Source organism: Heterocephalus glaber, unplaced genomic scaffold, assembly GCF_053883595.1.
Source record: "Heterocephalus glaber isolate CG9 unplaced genomic scaffold, H.glaber_assembly_v1.0 deba00001504, whole genome shotgun sequence".
In the NCBI taxonomy this organism is placed as follows: Eukaryota; Metazoa; Chordata; class Mammalia; order Rodentia; family Bathyergidae; genus Heterocephalus; species Heterocephalus glaber.
This window is the reverse complement of record NW_028258324.1, coordinates 39314715-39332956: the sequence shown is the minus strand read 5'-3', so window position 1 is coordinate 39332956 and position 18242 is coordinate 39314715. Positions and strand designations below refer to the sequence as shown.

Here is an 18242-nt window from a genome sequence, read left to right as displayed (position 1 = left end):
TTATTAGTGTGAAGTATAACAAAACTTCTAAATATTTTCTATAAAATAGAAGACTTAGTATACAAATGATTATATAAATCATTCTATTTTAAGTATACATCTGGCTAATTTAAAAAATTCTTTTAAAATGCTAAATACTTTTCTTTCTTCATAGATAAATGAAACTGATTTCACTCTCTATTTTGGACTTCTAAAGTATCACGTGGTTTACTATTTCTTTCAGATGACATAATTAGTGCTGAACTAAATTAAAGAAAATAGAATTTTCTTTGTTCTAGCAATAATAGTGAATGATATTTCACAACCATTTATTGCAGAAAGAGTTAATTTTCTATTCCACAAAAAGCCCAATCAAGAAAGATTGTTTTTGACAGTAAAGAAATTAAATGAATAGTTATTTTTCAAGTGTAGTTAAATCTCTAATTTCATTAATGTGTATGCATTTTTATTTTTTCAAATGATCCAGGTGAAGAGATGTTAAAATAGATTTTCCCAAAACTTTCAAATCTTTTATTGTTTTTTTTAAATAGTAGACTAAATTTAATGAAGAAGACACATTTAAAATTCAAAATGAAAATCAGAAGTGTTTTATTTTAATATTTATTTGAGGTGATATGTTTAATTTGTGTGTTTGTGTGTGTGTGTGTGTGTGTGCAAGACAGGTAAAGTAAACTGTAAACTATTGTGTACATTTCCGTGTAAATTCATTCAATAAAAACATTCATTAAGACCTGAGAATGTAGCTCAGTAATAAAGTGTTCAAAATGTATGTGTGAGACCCTGGTTCAATCCCAACACTTCGACAGAAAAAAATACTTCAACAAAAGCCAGGTTAAGAGATATGGAAGAGATGGACTATGTTGCTAAATTCCTACAAGGCTTTCAATTGATTATAATGAAAAAAATCAGAAGCATATAATTTTAATAGAATGTGATTAATTTTGGTTACCTTGTGGAAACAAAACCTTTATAAACAATGCATGAAATGGATACACATCAAGAGAGTTTTATAAATAAGTAGCATATCAGCTTTATTAATAGTCTCAAAAAAGTTGATAATAATCAATATATCTTTTAAATAATAAATTGGCAAATTAAATGAATTTTAGTACATTCTTAAAATGGAATATTACTGAACAGTAAAAGGTTATGGGCCATTTAGCAAAAAAAAAAAAAGACATAGAGAATCCTTAAATATTTACAAGTGCAATAAGTTGTTGTGAAATATTATATAGTATGTTAATAATATGATATTTTGGGTACAACAAAACTGTAGGTACAGTAAAAAGATTAGTGGTTTCTAGGAACCTAGAGAAAGAAGGAGAGTTGAATAGATGAAACAAAGATGAATTATGGAGCAGTGAAACTATTCTATGTAATACCACAGAGGTGAACACATGACATTATGTATTTGTCAGTATTCATAGACCATTACAACAAAAGAGTAGACGTTAATATTCACAAACTAAAAGATCATTATTTAAGTCATTTTGAGATTCATAGAATGAGTGCAAACTGTAACAAGAGAATAAAATTGTATTACAAAGAAAGAAACTTCCTTAATATATGGCAAGGGAGGAAAATGTTGGCATAACTAACCAGAAAATGTATGGAATTCATGAGATTGAAGACAAAAGGAACAGCACATCAGACTGTTCTCTAGATGACAAAATTGTTTCCCATTTGTGGGTAAACAAATTTGATATTGCTACTGGAAATGAATCATTAGGAAACGTATGATAAAAGATGGAATTGAGATTTCTCACTATTGGAGTGGAAATTACAGATAGGAAGGAAGTACACTACAATAAATCACACAGTAATGGATTAGAGTTTGGGGTAGGATGAATTCATTATTCACTTAATATAGATACATGATTACACATATAAGTATTTATAGATATCTGTAAATACATATGTGTGCACACACATATTTCCTTGCACTGCAAGTTATGTGAATCTGATATCTCTGTAGGTAAACAAAACAGACCTACAACTCAGGTCTTGACTTCTAATAACCACTGTTAAATTTTAAAAAATCAACAATAACAACAAAAAAAAGTTTCTTGGATAAATGAGTGGCTCTAAGTTACTCATTTTCTTAATGCAAGGAAAACATCAGATGAGATTAGAGCATCTTGAAGTGCCATATAATGAGGAAGTGCTCAATAACAAAATAAAGCAACACTGATAGAGTGCTCCCACACAGCCTAAGAACCAAAAGAAAGAGCTCTACACAGCAAAAGCTGAAAACAATTTGAGCAATAGATAGATAAAATTAACAAAAAATTATGAAATCACAACTCTAGCTACAAAAAATGATTGACAACAGCCAAACATCATGACAAGGATGAGTCAATATCTGTCAGTTATAACCATCAATGTTAATGACCTCAATTCATCAATCAAAAGAAATAGACTGGCAGAATGGATTATGAAGCAAAATCCAATAATATGCTATATACAAGAAACACATCTAACTAAAAAAGAAACTCATAGACTGAAAGTAAAAGGATGGAAAACAGTTCTCTATGTGACAGGAACCCGGAAAAAAGCTGAGGTAGCAATCTTATTTGCAGACAAAGTATATTTCAAACTGAAACTAATTAGGAGAGATAAAGAAGGTCAACATATCCTTGTGAAGGGAACAATCTAAGAGGAAGAGACGACAATCATAAATATATATGCACCAAATATGGATGCCCCCAACTACACAACGCAAATGTCAACGGACAAGAAAAACCAAATAAGCACTAATACAACTGTAGTGGGGGATCTCAGTACCCTACTATCACAAATAGATCATCTAGACAAAAAATCAACAACGAAATTCTAGAACTGAACCAAGCTATTGAACAAATGGACTTAAAATATGTTTACAGAGTGTTTCACCCCACAAAATCAGAATATACATTCTCTTCTTCTGTACACAGGTCAGTCTCCAAAATAGACCACATGCTAGCTCATAGGACATGTTTAAGCATGTGTAAAAGAATTGAAGTTGCCCACTGTATATTATCAGACTATAGTGCAGTAAAATTGGAGATCAATAACATAAGAAACCACAAAACCCCACAAACACATGGAAATTGAACAACCAATGGGTCACAGAGGAAATTAAGAAGAAATCAGACAGTTTCTACAAGTAAATGATAATGCCAGTAAAACATACAGGAATCTGTGGGACACAATAACAGCACCTCTAGGAGAGAAATTCATAGCAGTGAATGCTCATATTAGGAAAACAGAGAACTCAAATAAACAACCTAATGCAGAACATCAAGGTCTTAGAAAAGAAGAGCATAACAAACCCAAAGCTCTTACAAAAGGGGAAATTATAAAGATCAGAGTAGAAATCAATGCAATGGAGACTAAGAGAATGATACAAAACATCAATGAATTAAAGAGTTGGGTTTTTGAAAGAATGAATAAAATTGATAAACCTTTAGCCAACCTTATCAAAAAAAAGAAAAGAATAGGCTCAAATCCATGCAATTAAGAATGAAAAACAATTAAGTCATAACAGAGCCAGCAGAAATCCAGAGGATCATCAATACCTACTTCAAGAACCTGTACTGTAATAAAATGGAAACACAGAAGAAATGGACACATTCCTAGATATATAGGAATTGCCAAAATTAAATGAAGAAGATAGAGAAATTCTAAACACCCCAATTACAATGAGTGAAAATGAAAATGTAATACAAAATTTACCAACAAAGAAAAGCCCAGGTCCTGATGGCTTCACTACTGAATTCTACAAGACATTTAAAGGAGAACTATCGCCATTACTCTTTAAACTCTTCAATGAAATTGAAAGGGAAGCAATACTTCCAAAATCATTCCCGGAAGCAACTGTTACTTTGATTCCAAAACCAGGGAAAGACCCAAACAAACAAGACAACTACAGACCAATCTCCCTAATGAACATAGATACAAAAATCCTCAAAAAGATACTGGCAAACAGAATACAGAGGGTCACCAAGAAGATCATACACCCTGACAAAGTTGGACTTATCTGAGTGATGCAAGGATGGTTCAACATATGTAAATAAATAAATGCAATACACTATATTAACAGAGCCAAGAACAAAAAACCTATGATCATCTCAATAGATGCAGAAAAAGCATTTGATAAAATTCAACACCCACTCATGATAAAAACCCTGCAGAAAATTGGAATAGATGGTCTTTATCTCAACCTGATTAAAGCTATCTATAAAAAACCAACAGCCAACATCATACTAAATGGTCAAAAACTGAAAACTTTCATGCTAAAATCAGGAACAAGACAAGGATGCCCACTATCACCACTCCTGTTCAATATAGTTCTGGAAACATTAGCCATAGGAATTAGACAACAGAAAGAAATACAAGCAATAAAGACAGGAAAGGAAGAAGTTAAATTGTCATTATTTGCTGATGATATGATACTTTACATAGAAGACCCAAACAAATCCACCAAAAGACTTTTAGACTTAATTGACAGATACAGTAGAGTAGCTGGATAGAAGGTCAACACTCAAAAAATAATAGCCTTCTTGTACGCAAATAAAAGACTCACCAAGAGAGAAATTAGGGAAACAATTCCTTTTACAATAGCATCAAAAAAAAATGAAATCTCTAGGAACCAATCTAACAAAGGAAGCAAAAGACCTCTAGCAAAAGACTGAAAACTACAGCACTCTGAAAAAAGAAATCAAAGAAGGTATAAGAAAATGGAAAGATATGCCTTGTTCCTAGGTAGGAAGAACCAATATAATGAAAATGGCCATACTTCCAAAGCTGCTATACAGATTTAATGCAATGTTGATACAAATTCCAGCAATATATTTCACAGAACTAGAGAAAACAATCCAAAAATTCATTTGGAACAAGAAGAGACCTAGAATAGCAAAAGCAATTCTAGACAACAGAGACTTGGAAGGGGCATCACAATCCTGAATTTGAAACTATACTACAAAGCTATTTTGATAAAAAAAACAACATGGTACTGGCAAAGAAACAGACCTTAGGATCAGTGGAATAGATTAGAAGATCCAGAAACAACTCCAGACATACTCAGCTACCTCATCTTTGATAAATGAGCCAACCATCCTCACTGGAGGAAAGATAGTCTATTTAATAAATGGTGTTGGAAAAACTGTATTTCAACCTGGCACAGATTAAAACTAGACCCATACCTATCACCATGCACTAAACTAAGGTTGAAGTGGATTAAACATCTAAATATTAAAACAGAAACACTAAACTTGATGGATGATAAGTTATGTAGAACTCTTGAAGATATTGGCATAGGAAAATACTTTATGAACAAATCCTCAGTAGCATGGGAACTAGCACAAAGAATCAACAACTGGGATCTTATCTTATTAAAAAGCTACTGCACAGCAAGGGAAACCACCAACAGAGCTAAGAGACAACTTACAATGTGGGAAAAAATTTTTACCGTCTATACCTCAGACAAAGGACTGCTATCTAAAGTACATAAAGAACTGAAAAAAATCAAACCAGCCCCCCAAATATAAAGACACAATCCAAAAATGGGCATCTGAAATGAACAGACATTTCTCAGACAAGGAAGGAAAAGCAGCAATAAACATATGAAAAAATGTGCAATATTACTGCTCATTCGAGAGATGCAGATGAAACCAACACTGAGATTCCACCTCACCCCACAAAGAATGGTTGCTATCAAGAAATCAACCAATAACAAATGTTAGCAGGGTTGTGAGCAGAAAGGAACCCTTCTCCATTTTGGGTGCGGGTACAGACTGGTGCAACCACTTTGGAAATCAGTAGGGAGATACCTCAAATAACTAAGACTAGAGGTCCCATTTGGCCAAGCTATTCCCCTGCTGGTTATCTTCCCAAAAGAAGTAGAAGAATCATATCACAGCGATATATGTGCACCCATGTTCATAGCGGCACAGTTTGTAATAGCTAAAGCTTGGAAACAGCCCAAGTGGTCATCGACTGGAAACTGGATAAAGTTTTGGGTTTTTTTATAAAACGGAGTACTACTCAGCCATAAAGAATGAGAAACTTGAGAAATTTATAGCTAAATGGATGCATATTGAGGCCATACTCTTAAGTGAAATAAATAAAACACACATGTGTAAATACCAAATAGCTTTGCTGGTGTGAGAAACTGAAAGTGTAAATAAGGATTAAAATGATTATAATGAATAATTGATAATTTGAAATAGGAAGAAAAGCTCCAAAGGTGTAGGGGAAGTGGGAGGGGAAGGGGAAAGGAAAGAAAGGAAAGGAAAAATTATAAGAAAAGGAAAAAGTGGAAACAAAGTCTTTCTAAATAGGGAAGGGTGGAGGGGTTGAAGGGAGCACAGGGAATGGAGAAAAAATAAGAACCAGGATATATCATGTACATGTACAAGTACCCAATCATAAATGTAAACATATTGTACACCCAAAATGTACCATTAAAAGAATTTAAGCTAAAAAAAAAGCTAAAAACTAAAGAATTATGGGAAGAGAGGGATAAAGAAGTTAAAAGAGATTTTAAAAAGAGAATTGAAAAAATGGAAATAGAGCTTTTGTATATGAGAAGTAGAATAAAAGTTGGAAGGAGTAGAGAGGGATGAGAAAGGAAGGGAACAAAATAGAATTAAGATGTGTTATGTACATGTACAAACTCCCCTTGATAAATGCAATCATTATGTATTGCAAACATGTGCTAATAAAAGTAAACAAACTACAAAAAAGACCATAAAAAGTTAAAGAATTCTGACTAAACTATGCTAATGCAAGTTAATGATAGGGAAACTGGATGAGATATATGGTAATTATCTTTACTGTCTTAAACTTTCCTGAACATACAAAATAATTCTTTTAAACAATTCTATCTAGAGCTGAGGATGTACCTCAGTGGTGCTGTGCCTGCCTGGCAAGCACAAGGTCCTGAGTTCGATTGCTGTTACCTAAAAAAATACATAACAATAAAAAGTTCCATTTAAAAATGCTTATGGGTCAGCCAACCAAAGATGAAATGCATAAGAATTGAATAAGAATAACATGAAAAAGTCAGAAATGCAAGAAATGAGATAGAATGCCTGCACATTTTATGAAGTTCAGGGCACACAGTGTGAGAAGCAGGAGTACTAAGAGATATGAAAAAAAAATTGACTCTTGGCCGGGAGGAGCAGGCCAAGCCTCTCAGGGCCTGTGGTGCAGTCCAGGAGGGTTCACCGCCTCCCCAGGCCCCGCTCCGAGACCTGACGTGCTTCAGCCAGGTGGTGATCCCCGCAGCAGGTCCCCAGAGCCGGGTACTAGGACAAGAGGAGGCCCCACCGAGGCAAGGCGGGCGAGCTGCGGGACCTGAGGCCTCAGCCATGCGTCCCAGCCTCCACATGGCCGCAGGATGGCAGGAGAGATGAGTGCGAGCCAGAGGAGGCTCCAAGGGCGGAGGAAGTCTGCCTGGAATGCGGCTTCTGCTACTGCCTCCGCCATGCAGAGGCACACAGGAAGACATTCCTGTCACCACCTGGTCGAGTTAAGTCCATAGCGCCCAGCCCTGGACGTCCAGTCTGCTTGGGGACGGAGTGGGGAAGGACGACGTTGGGCTAAGGCGGGGCCGGAGAGGGAAGTAGAAAGCAAAGCAGGGGAGGAGAGTAAGTCAGAGGAAGACAGCAAGTCTGAAGAAGAGAGCGAGACAAAGGAGGAGAGGGAGGAAGAGAGTGAAGAAGACAGTGAGGAAGACATGCAAGATGAACAAGAAAGCGAGGTGGAGGAGGACAACCAAGAAGGAGAATCGAGGCAGAAGGAGAAACTGAGGCAGAGAGCAAATTTGACCCAGAAATAGAATGGAAGCAGAGAGAATTGCCAAGAGGAAGTGTCCGGATCATGGACTCAATTTGAGCACTTACTGCCAGGAAGATAGGCAGCTCATCTGTGTGCTTTGTCCAGTCATTGTGGTGCACCAGGGCCACCAGCTATCTACCCTAGATGAAGCCTTCAAAGAGCTAAGAAGCAAAGACTTAGGTGGACTGAAGGCAGTTACGATAGAGTTGGTGGAAAGGTTAAAGTTCAAGAGTTCAGACACTAAATTAAATCGGGACTAGATGAAGGTGTTTATACAGCAGGAATTTAAGAAAGTTCAGAAAGTGATTGCTGATGAGGAGCAAAAGGCCCTTCATCTAGTGGACATCCAGGAAGCAATGGCCATGGCTCATGTAACTGAGATATTGATATCCAGTCCCACATGGACAGGTTGATGACTCAGATGGCCCAGGCCAAGGAACAACTTGATACCTCTAATGAATCAGCTGAGCCAAAGGCAGAGGGTAATGAAGAAGGAGCCAGTGGTACCAGTGAAGAAGAGGACACATGAGGGTTGGCACCCCCAGTGGAAAACCACCCCTCCCCTTGTGTGTCTGTGACAGTGTGTGTGTAACTGCTTCTGATTTCTGTGAAAGCTGCCCAGGAACCAATGTCCTTCCTCAGATATGTCCTCAGATCCACAGCAGGCACATATCTCTCCAAGAGACAACCAGTCATAGCTTTCTGAGTTTGTGCTTCTCATTTTTTTGTTGTGGTAGGTCAAGGAAAGAGAGTCTTTGATCAACTGAGAGCAATTAAAAAGGGCCCTTCAGGTACCCTCCCCATGGCTGCTATGAATTTACTCAGGAAGGCCAGTCTCTGTAATATTACAGAAGTCAAAAGTATCACTTCATCAGGAAGAATCTGGAAAAATTTGGAAGGGAACTCAGAGTTTTTGCCTACATGCAAACAAAAACCCCACCTGTTCATACTGAAGCATGAAACAAAAGAGGGCAAAATTAGTTCTGAATTGACTCATGTAGACTGTCTCTCATAGCCCATTTCTACCTGTGTGAAAATGAGTAGCATGAAGCAGGATGGAACTGTAAAAAATGGAATTGGATAAGTTAAAAGCTAAAATGATAGATATTTTTAGTATTTCAAGTTATCCAGGACTTCAGATTCATAATTCAGTGCTGTGGAAATGAAAAAAATGATTGAAAAGGTGGAAAGGAAATGACCTAGGGCTGGGGAAATGACTTTAGGAAACAAAAGAAGTGGACCAATGAATCTGATTAAAAGTTTAGTATTTCTGCATTCCAAAAAAAAAAAATTGACTTTCGCAATGTTAGCTAGGAACATCAGGTAGTTCATGGTGCTCTCTAGTAAGCAGAAACAATTCATGGAACAACAGCATCAGACAAATGAGCACCAGACATTTGCTCTCTGACATGATAAAGTGATATAAAAATAAGACTATTTTGTAAATATGAGCAGAGACAAAACCAAGAACACCATGCAAAATACTAAAACAAGCAAATGCTACCTTCCCTACATAACATTAATGACTCTTGTTCCTTAACTAATTATAGATTTAACACCCATGCAGTTCTTTTAATATCTGTTTTTTTAAGAAATCATTAATATTTAAGTCTCATATTTATCCTACTTCCTGTAAACACCTAATGTAGGAAAAATCTCCTGCTTTATTAAATCCTCCCTCAAATCACCTAAACAGAAACTCAAATTTTTAATCAGTCTCTTTGAACATTGTTACTAAGACATCTGATTGGTCTACTTGGTACCATTTTTCTTGCTACAGAACTATAAACTCACCTTTTTTTGATTACAGGTATATTCCTTAAGCTCTTTGGCTGGTAGGCATTTACCAGAAAAGACACGTGTGGCAAAATGATAATGCAGGGACTCAGGCCATGTTAAATAGCTTGGACTTAATCCTAAAAGCATTGCACAGAGTTACTGAAAAATTTTATGCATGTGATAATATGGTTTAAAATGTATTTTTAATACATTTTTGTGGCTATATGGACAATGCTTTTGAAGAGCAGAAGGTTATGACAGCTTCCAATTGAGTGCTGCACTTCAGAAGAAGGTAAGAATGAAGGGGAAAATGATGCATTTAAGAAATATTTTTAGTTTAAAGATTCTGCAGTCTGTAGCAATTAGTAATGGTAATAAAAATGAGAATAAACATTGAAGGATATTGATTATAGGTTAACCACATTATTATCTCATATCATCACAGATTTACATGGGAATGGCAATATGAGTGTTGAATAGATAAAGTGCTCACAATTAATAATTTAGATAAAAATAAAAAGATTGCTCTTTTTACATTTTAAATTTTGCCTTAGTAATATAGTGCTGAAGTTCTTGTTAGATTGGAATTCAAAGAATGCACAGTGTTTGATAGCAAGTGACAGAACACACACCAAAAAATATGTGATTTGTTGCTTGAGAGAGAAAATATTAGTTTGTTTCCCCAGAAGAGTGCAATTCTGTCCTAAGTAAACAAAGATGTCTCCAGATGAAAAAAAAGATCTACTCAGAATACCATTAGCTTTGCCAGATTGAAAACTGTGTGGGGGAAGGGAGCCCTGTCTTCCTGTCTATTATTTAATTCTTAGTACCTCTCATCACACCTCTAGGTATATAACAGGTGATCACTAATTACTGTTGAGTGAATGAATAAACTGAATAATTAAAAGTTATTCCAAATGCGGCAATATGATTTCATGCCGCATCAAGACAAAGAATTTGCCCCCTAAGATATAAAAAATATCTCGAGCATGTAGTGGAAAAAGGGGTTTAATAGAGCAAAAACACAAAATAAAAAGAACTATTTACAGACCTAGAGCATGAGAACCAGAGTCCCTAGAGCAGCAAAAGAATGAAATTAAAGTGGCACAATAACTACTTCTTAAAAGATGTGTTCTCACTATGAGTTGTAAGACAGAAATGAGGCAAGACATCAAGACCCCAGAGGAGATCCAAGATATCTATGTTCACAGATTTTCAAAGGGGGTAAGAAAGCCTTCTTTCTAGGTATTCTAGAATTTGGATGATGAATTAGTTGCAATAGTTTGACGACCATGGTATAATTGACTCTTATAGTGAAACCACATTAAATATTGTCAACCAGGATTTTTTATATACCTTTTCTACTTCCATCACAGATTCTGGCAAATTCTGATGGAGTAATTTGAGACAAAGGATAAAGAAATATAGGAGTTCTTTGCAAGATCATAGGCAACCACGAGAAGGCATAACAATAGATTAAGATGAAAAACAGTGAAATTCAACATTTAAAAAGAACCAAAGTTGTGATATTAATATCCAAACCTCAGTAAAAATGGATTCATAGTCAAGAGTAAACTCAAGGAATATACTTTTATAAAAGTTCTCCTTCCTTTTGAATTTAATTGTTGAGTAAATTCATTTCATCATTCCTCTCTAACATGAATAATTTCAAATAACTTTAAAAGTAAAAATATATGGTTAAAGAAAATCAGATTAGTTTTCTTCAAAGAGGAAAATCTAAATTAAAATAAATATAAAATTCCAGTTCTGCCCCCAAACACACACACACACACACACACACACACACACTCCTATGCCCACATGCTACCATATGTAATGAAAAATAAAGTTTTCATTTGGAAATGATATAAATTTTTACATATTCTGAAATGAGTTAATTGATGCTAGATTATTTTCTTTATTTCTTTATCCCATTCTCTTGTGTAGGTCATTTGATACTCCTGTTTCTGTTTTTCTTGATAGTTGAGCATCAGAGCAATTCTCTACTGATGCTGCCCAACCAACAGAACACAAAGATAAAAGTGAACTTTCTAGGTATTTTTCTTTGGACTCTCACATATGAAGTAGAAAATAAAGCCACAGTTGGACCCCCAAAAATAATTTACACTGAGATTTTGCAGTCAAAATAGTAAGAAATAAAATAGTAGTTTTTGTAGATAATTGAATGAAGCTATGACATTTAGAGAAAATTTCAATCTACTCAGTTGACTGTTTTTACTAAAAAAGAGTGTTTCATTATTTTTTAATCTGGAAATATGTTTTGTTCTCATGAAGACATTTATCATACTTGTAGTTGGAAGGCTTCCCCCCCAAATATGAAGCTGCTTTCCCAAAGTATATTTACATTTAGCATTATCAAATACTTTGCATTAATTTTTCCTTTCATATATTTGTATTTATTTAAATTGTTCAGGCATAAATCTGTTGATGTAATTTAGTACACAAATGTACTAAATATAACTATTTTTTTCTATGGGTATGTTTTCATGACCTTAAATCTTTTTTTCTTCCCATTACTGAGAATTGAACCCAGACCCTTGCACATGCTAGAGAATTGCTCTGGCACTGAGCTACACCCAGAGCCTGATATTAAATCTTTTAACTCAAAATCAAACCAAAGAAAACTAAAAGTAAACAAAAAAAAGTTTGACTTAGGACAAAAAAATGTATACTTCAGAAATAAAAGCTACTAATCTTGACTAAGTCTGCTACCATAGGAAATTCTAAGATAATAAAAAGATACATGTAGAAGAATTAATGAAGTATGTGCTCATATTGGGCAGGATACCAGTAATGTCAGGCCAAATCTTTATGTGATATTTGTGTGAATGTGAGTATAGCTGTGTGTGCATATTCATATGAACTCCTAACCAGTATGGTGGAGGTAAATAAAGACTGAAAGTTGCCCAACTTTTTCAACTAATTAAATAATAAAAGTATGGTGGTAAGAATAAAAACATATAAATCTAAATTTTTTGTGAATTAAATAGATATTTATTTTGCTGAAAAATTTATACCTCCATGCATTACCATATGCCACCTATTAAACATGTAAATTCAAAATCTGTGTATCCTTTTACAGTGTTTAATTTTGATGATTACAGATCTATCAAAAAATTGATTTTAAAAAGCTTCCTATAAAGTTATACTTAAATTTACCTGTTGCTTACATTATCAAAGGATTTGTAGTTACTCTAAAGGTCATTTTATAGAATCCAGGTTCCATGAATCTCATATTCAAAAAACCTCTAAATACTTTGATGGCAAGTGATCTTTCTTTAGGTAGTGGAAAGACCCATGACTGTGGCATTGGAAAAGCTGCCCTCCTAGGAATGACTGCAGGGAAATATACTGTGTTGTCCCTGAGGTAAGAGAAATGCTGTGAAACAGGCACATAAAGAAATGCAGCCCCAGATAGACTGAATGTGTCTCAGAGTGAAGTTGACGCTGATGCTGTTCAGATAATGTAGCCTTAACTGAGAGACATTTTAGTGACTTCTGAGTATAATTAGCAATAAGGAAGGCTTTGGAAAAAAAGTAAAAGTAAAATGAAAATGTTCAAATAATGTGAAACAATCTCTGAAAAGAATGTTCATTTTTTATTAGCAAAAAGATTTATCTAGCCCATTGTAGTTAATACAACCTAAATTATGTTTAAGAGGAACTCATAAGCATGCTTATTCTTCTTGAGACTGAAGGAGAAGACACTTGGTAGTTGGAAAGTTGAGATGAAATCTTCCATTCTGCACAGACACTTTTGAGTTGGAAATGGATAATTGAAAGAATATAATTAGCCTTACCTAGTTAATAAACCATTAGTGGCAAAGAGCATCAAAAGGCTTAACTGACCCTCTGTATCCTGTCAGACTCCTGTCAAGAAGGTAACATAGAAGACTGACACAGAATCAGTGACTAAATGTTAAGGTTGGAAAGACTTATTTTAATGAAATGCATCCAAGAAACCAATGTAGAAAAAATGGGCTCAGAGTTATCATATGACAATTTAAAGTCTATTTTGTGATGTGCTTTTCTGAAGCTAACAGTAGTCTGATGTCCAGGTGTTTGCAAAGTTGGTATGGAGAATAGAAAGAGAGAAGAAAGTGTGTGCGGGAGAAAGGTTTCCATCTTCTCATTGTTCTACTACTCGTGTTCATCTCCTTTCACAACTGTTAACCTTTGCTTCTTACTACAGTATGTAATTGTATGGTACCTTTGCCATATCCACCATTGCCATCCTTTAATCACTAATATATCCCTCTTCAGGTATTGAACACTTCTAATTGCAAATGCTCTCAAAGTTATTTAACTATATACATATTTATGTATCATTATTCTATTTTATTTATGTTGTATTTTTATATTTTATTGTTATACCATATAAAATAAATAATTATTTAGATAAAATGTTCAATGTCATGTTATATATTATCACAATAAATACAAACAAGTAAAGTAGACATGCTAGTTAATCTTAACTCTCAACTTGATTGCATTAGGTGTCTCCTGGAGAGATGATTGGCTCATGGATGTGTAATACTCATCAGTGGATTAATTTAACACTTTTCATAGCTGAATGTGCTGTTAGAAGATAGGGCTCAGTTGGAGAAGGTGAATAATTAAGGGCATGCCTTTGCATGATCTATCTTTCCTGGGGCTTTTCCCCTATGCTCTGCTTTCCTATCATCATGAAGTGAGAAGCTGCCCCCCACCATACCCTTCCACTGTGGTGTTCCTCACTTTGAGTCAGTTGACTACAGAATAAAACTTTGGAAATTGTAAACTAAAATATACCTCTCCTGTTTTAGGTGGTAGTTGTTAGGTACTTGGTCTCAGAGAAAGGAATGCTGAACAATAACATGAGAGAAACTCAATTATCTGAGGTTCACAATTTTAACACTTAAAGTAATTAAATACTATGGTTTGAATGTGAAACATGCTGCAATTCAATTGCCATTGTAACAATACTGAGAAGTGGGACTTTTGAGAGGTTATTATGTCTTGGAGGAACTGCCTCATGAATGGATTGAAATTACTCTGGGAAGAGGCTAGCATGGTATCAGCTTTGTTATAAAATAAAGCTCCCTTGCAATGCTCTCTTTCCTACTCATATTATGAACCTTCTTCCCTAGGTATCAAAACCTGCTCAAAACCACTGACAGAGGCTAATAAAAACAGTGGTCCCAAAGCAGGTGCTACTTTTATCTGTGCCATCAGGAAGGGGGCAATTACAAATACAGTGGTACTTTGGTTCACAAACTCACTTCTTTCCATGATTCTGGTCCCGAACTGAAGTGGACAAGAACTGAATCAAATTTGCGCTTACGGTCAACACTGAATCTAACTACTATCTTTCATTTGGATCTCATTCAACCAATTTGCCACCAGAATCATGGAAAGAATAAGGTTTGTGAATCAAGGTACCACTGTATTAAGGAGATCTGCTATCACTGTAAAACAATAAGGTGGCTAGCATAAAAATATGTTTAACACAAAGTTTTATTACAAAGTTTCAATTCTATCTACCTCTTGGGCACCGTACCTCTTTCGCCAATTTTCATAATTTCAGATAGTCAAGTCTCCCAAATCTCATGCTTTATCCCATATAACATTTTCTGTTTTCCGATAATTTCTATCTTCATAAAAACACATTTTTTTTCAGAATATTTCAATTTTCATTAACAGAGTCAACAAATTTTTCCATATTTTTCTTTTTTCTTAGTATGCTCACACTCTCTTCTCCTACTAAGGTACTATGGTTCTTATCCAGGGCTTGTACCTTATATACTTTTCTTTTCTGTCTATGTCAATCTCAAGTTCCAAGAATCTTAGCAAATGAAGGAGAAAAAAAAAAAAAAGAAAAACAAGCAAGTCAATGTAGTCAATGTAAGTTGTCTTCCATCATTCCCCTCTTTTTCCCTAATCTCATGAAAAACAAATTTCCATTATTTTATCCTAGTCTATTGAACAATATCAACCACTGCACAGTATTAAAAGGTATATATTAGAAGCTATGAACTACAAATCTCATTGTTTGTATGCTTTGTGAAAATATTTTTCTGTTTATAATTTCTTCTTTGTTTTTAAGCTCTTCCATTGATTGTATAATCACAAATAAATGTATTCTTATAAGCAAATTAATCAGTTTTCCATTATTATATATGTTTTCTTTCTTTTGTTGTTGTTGTTATTGAAAAGGCTCTTCTACTGTAGCACATAGAGGCCTTGACTTTCAACTTGTAATTCTCCTGCCTCATCTTCAATTCTCTGGTTTTCAACTTGCAATCTCCTGATGAGCTGACAAGCATGCACCACCACCACTGTCTTTATCATTTTATATAAATCATTTTAAAACATTCCTCTGTTTTATCAAGTCAATAAATCTATTTATTTCTATTACTTTGTGTGCGTGTGTGTGTGTGTGTGTGAGACAGGGTCCCACTATGTAGTTCAGCCTGGCCTTGAACTCACTGTGCAACCTAGACTGGCCTCAAACTCAAGGCAATTCTCTTGCCTCAGCCTCCTAAGAGCTGGGATTAGAGGTGTGTCCCATCATGCCCAGTTTATTTCTTCTAAATGTCTTAAATTATTCCTCTTTGTATTTATCTCCATTCTCAGTGACCCTTGATTGAGTATGAATATTTTATTATAGTATATATCAAAATACCTAAATGTTTGCTTTAAATTATTCTAAATTTTAAATACAAGTACTAAAAAAAAGAAGAAAGAGGACCTTTAAAATAACCTATAATCTTCAGAAAATTTAAGCACAATTTTTTGAAAGTTTGTGAGATGTTAAGACATACGGAGGGGAGTAGTCTGTTTACATAAGAAAAGTAATTAAAAGAATGAAAGTAAATTGGTGTAATGCAGACTTTTGTGATTCTTATTATACATTATAATACATAATAATTGTTTGAAATAGCAACAACAGAAAAGTTGAAGCATAAAATACTATAAAATAATGCATAAACTGTCTCATATGATATGAGCTATACATATGGTGGTTTACTTTCATTTATGTTATTTGATCTTTTCATCTAAATAAATTAATAACAGCAATTTTATGTCTAAAAATTAAAACTTTATAACAAATAGAATCATGTTTTATATTGTTTATTTTGTCATGTAACATACTAACTCTAAGTGTTTTGCATTTTTTCTCATAAATTTATTAGCTGTGGAGGACACCATGGAATATGCAGACTTTTTGATATTGGTTTGTTCTGATTTGTTTTGTTGACATTTAATCTCATAATTCATAAATGCATAGCATTCTTTTTAACAAAAGGTAAACATGAACATGAGCAGTTGTAAAATTATAAAAATTGTGCATTGATTTTGTTATAGTTTCATATTTATACATTTGCTCCTCTGAAATGTCACACTAACTTTAATTTTTACTATTTAGAAAATAAATAGTGATTATTATTTTTAAAAATACTTGAAAAATAAACCATTTTGTTTAATGGGCTTCATCTCTTTAAATTTAAGAATTATATTAATGTAAAACCCTGTTATTTTAAGTTGGCAAAAGTGCATGAACAACTGTATGTGTATTGGACCAGTGGAACTATAAATAGTTTTATTTTCTTAAGTTTTAGTATCTTCTTTGTTTTCTATTCATTTGTATTGTTTTAGTAAAATTAACAATATTAGGACAGAAATATATTTAGTTTAAAAAATTAATGTTAATTAATGGACTTATCTCCACAATATTTTTCTTTTGTGTGTGTGTTTTTTTACTCTTGAAGTACTAAGAATTAGAACCTACAGTTCTGTGTATACTAGTTATGGCATATATTTCTATGTATATGTTAATTTTATTATTTGAAAGAAAGATTATAAAATGTATACTATTTAATTTTTTTATTAAATTCTTTTATTGGTACATTGTAGGTATACAACACAATTACATTTCTCATTGGGAATTGTACCTTTACATAATGCATCTTGGTTCTTATTTTTTCCCCATTTCTAGCCCTCCCTTAACACCCTCTACCCTTCCCTACTTACAAAGACTTTATTTCCATTTTTTCCATTTCTCAGCATTTTTCCTTTCCCTTCTTTCCTTTCCCCTGCCCATCTCACTACCCCTACCACTTTGGACCTTTTCTTCCTATTTTACATTATCGATTATTCATTCTAAACATTGGTACATTTTAGGTATACAATATAATGACATTCATCATTGGAAATTTGCAACTTTACATAGTCTCTCTTGGTTCTTATTTTTCACCCTTGCCCAGTCCTCCCTTCAACCCCTTCAGTCCTCCCTATTTACAAAGATTTTGTTCCTATTTTTACATTTTCTCATATTAATCCCATTCCCTTCTAATCTTTCCCCGAGCACTCCCACTTCTTTCCCCTTGGCCCCTTTTCTTCCTATTTCACATTACCTATTATACATTTAGTCCTTATTTACACTTTCAGTTTCTCACACCAGAGAAACTATTCGGTATTTATACATGTGTGTCCTATTTACTTCACTTAAGAGTATCACCTCAATGTGCATCCACTTAGCTATAAATGTGTCTAATTTCTCATTTTTTATGGCTGAGTACTACTCCATTTTATAAAAAAAAAACACATTTTCTTTATCCAGTCTCCAGTTGATGGGGATT

General features: G+C 34.1%; 1 long non-coding RNA gene and 1 pseudogene across 8 annotated transcripts in view; both read left to right on the top strand.

Moving 5' to 3' along the window:
* Positions 1-18242, top strand: part of LOC147825318 (uncharacterized) — a 238584-nt gene that overhangs the window by 92687 nt on the left and 127655 nt on the right. For 4 of the 8 annotated variants that reach the window (XR_015440929.1, XR_015440930.1, XR_015440928.1 and 1 more), the window contains exons 2-3: positions 9844-9892; positions 12904-12988. The exons of 3 other annotated variants lie outside the window; for them this stretch is intronic. This is a non-coding gene — a long non-coding RNA (uncharacterized LOC147825318). The remainder of the gene's footprint in view (positions 1-9843; positions 9893-12903; positions 12989-18242) is intronic. One more of the 8 variants, XR_015440925.1, reaches the window with a different exon arrangement.
* On the top strand, positions 7131-9823 carry LOC101718138 (tripartite motif-containing protein 44 pseudogene; annotated as a pseudogene).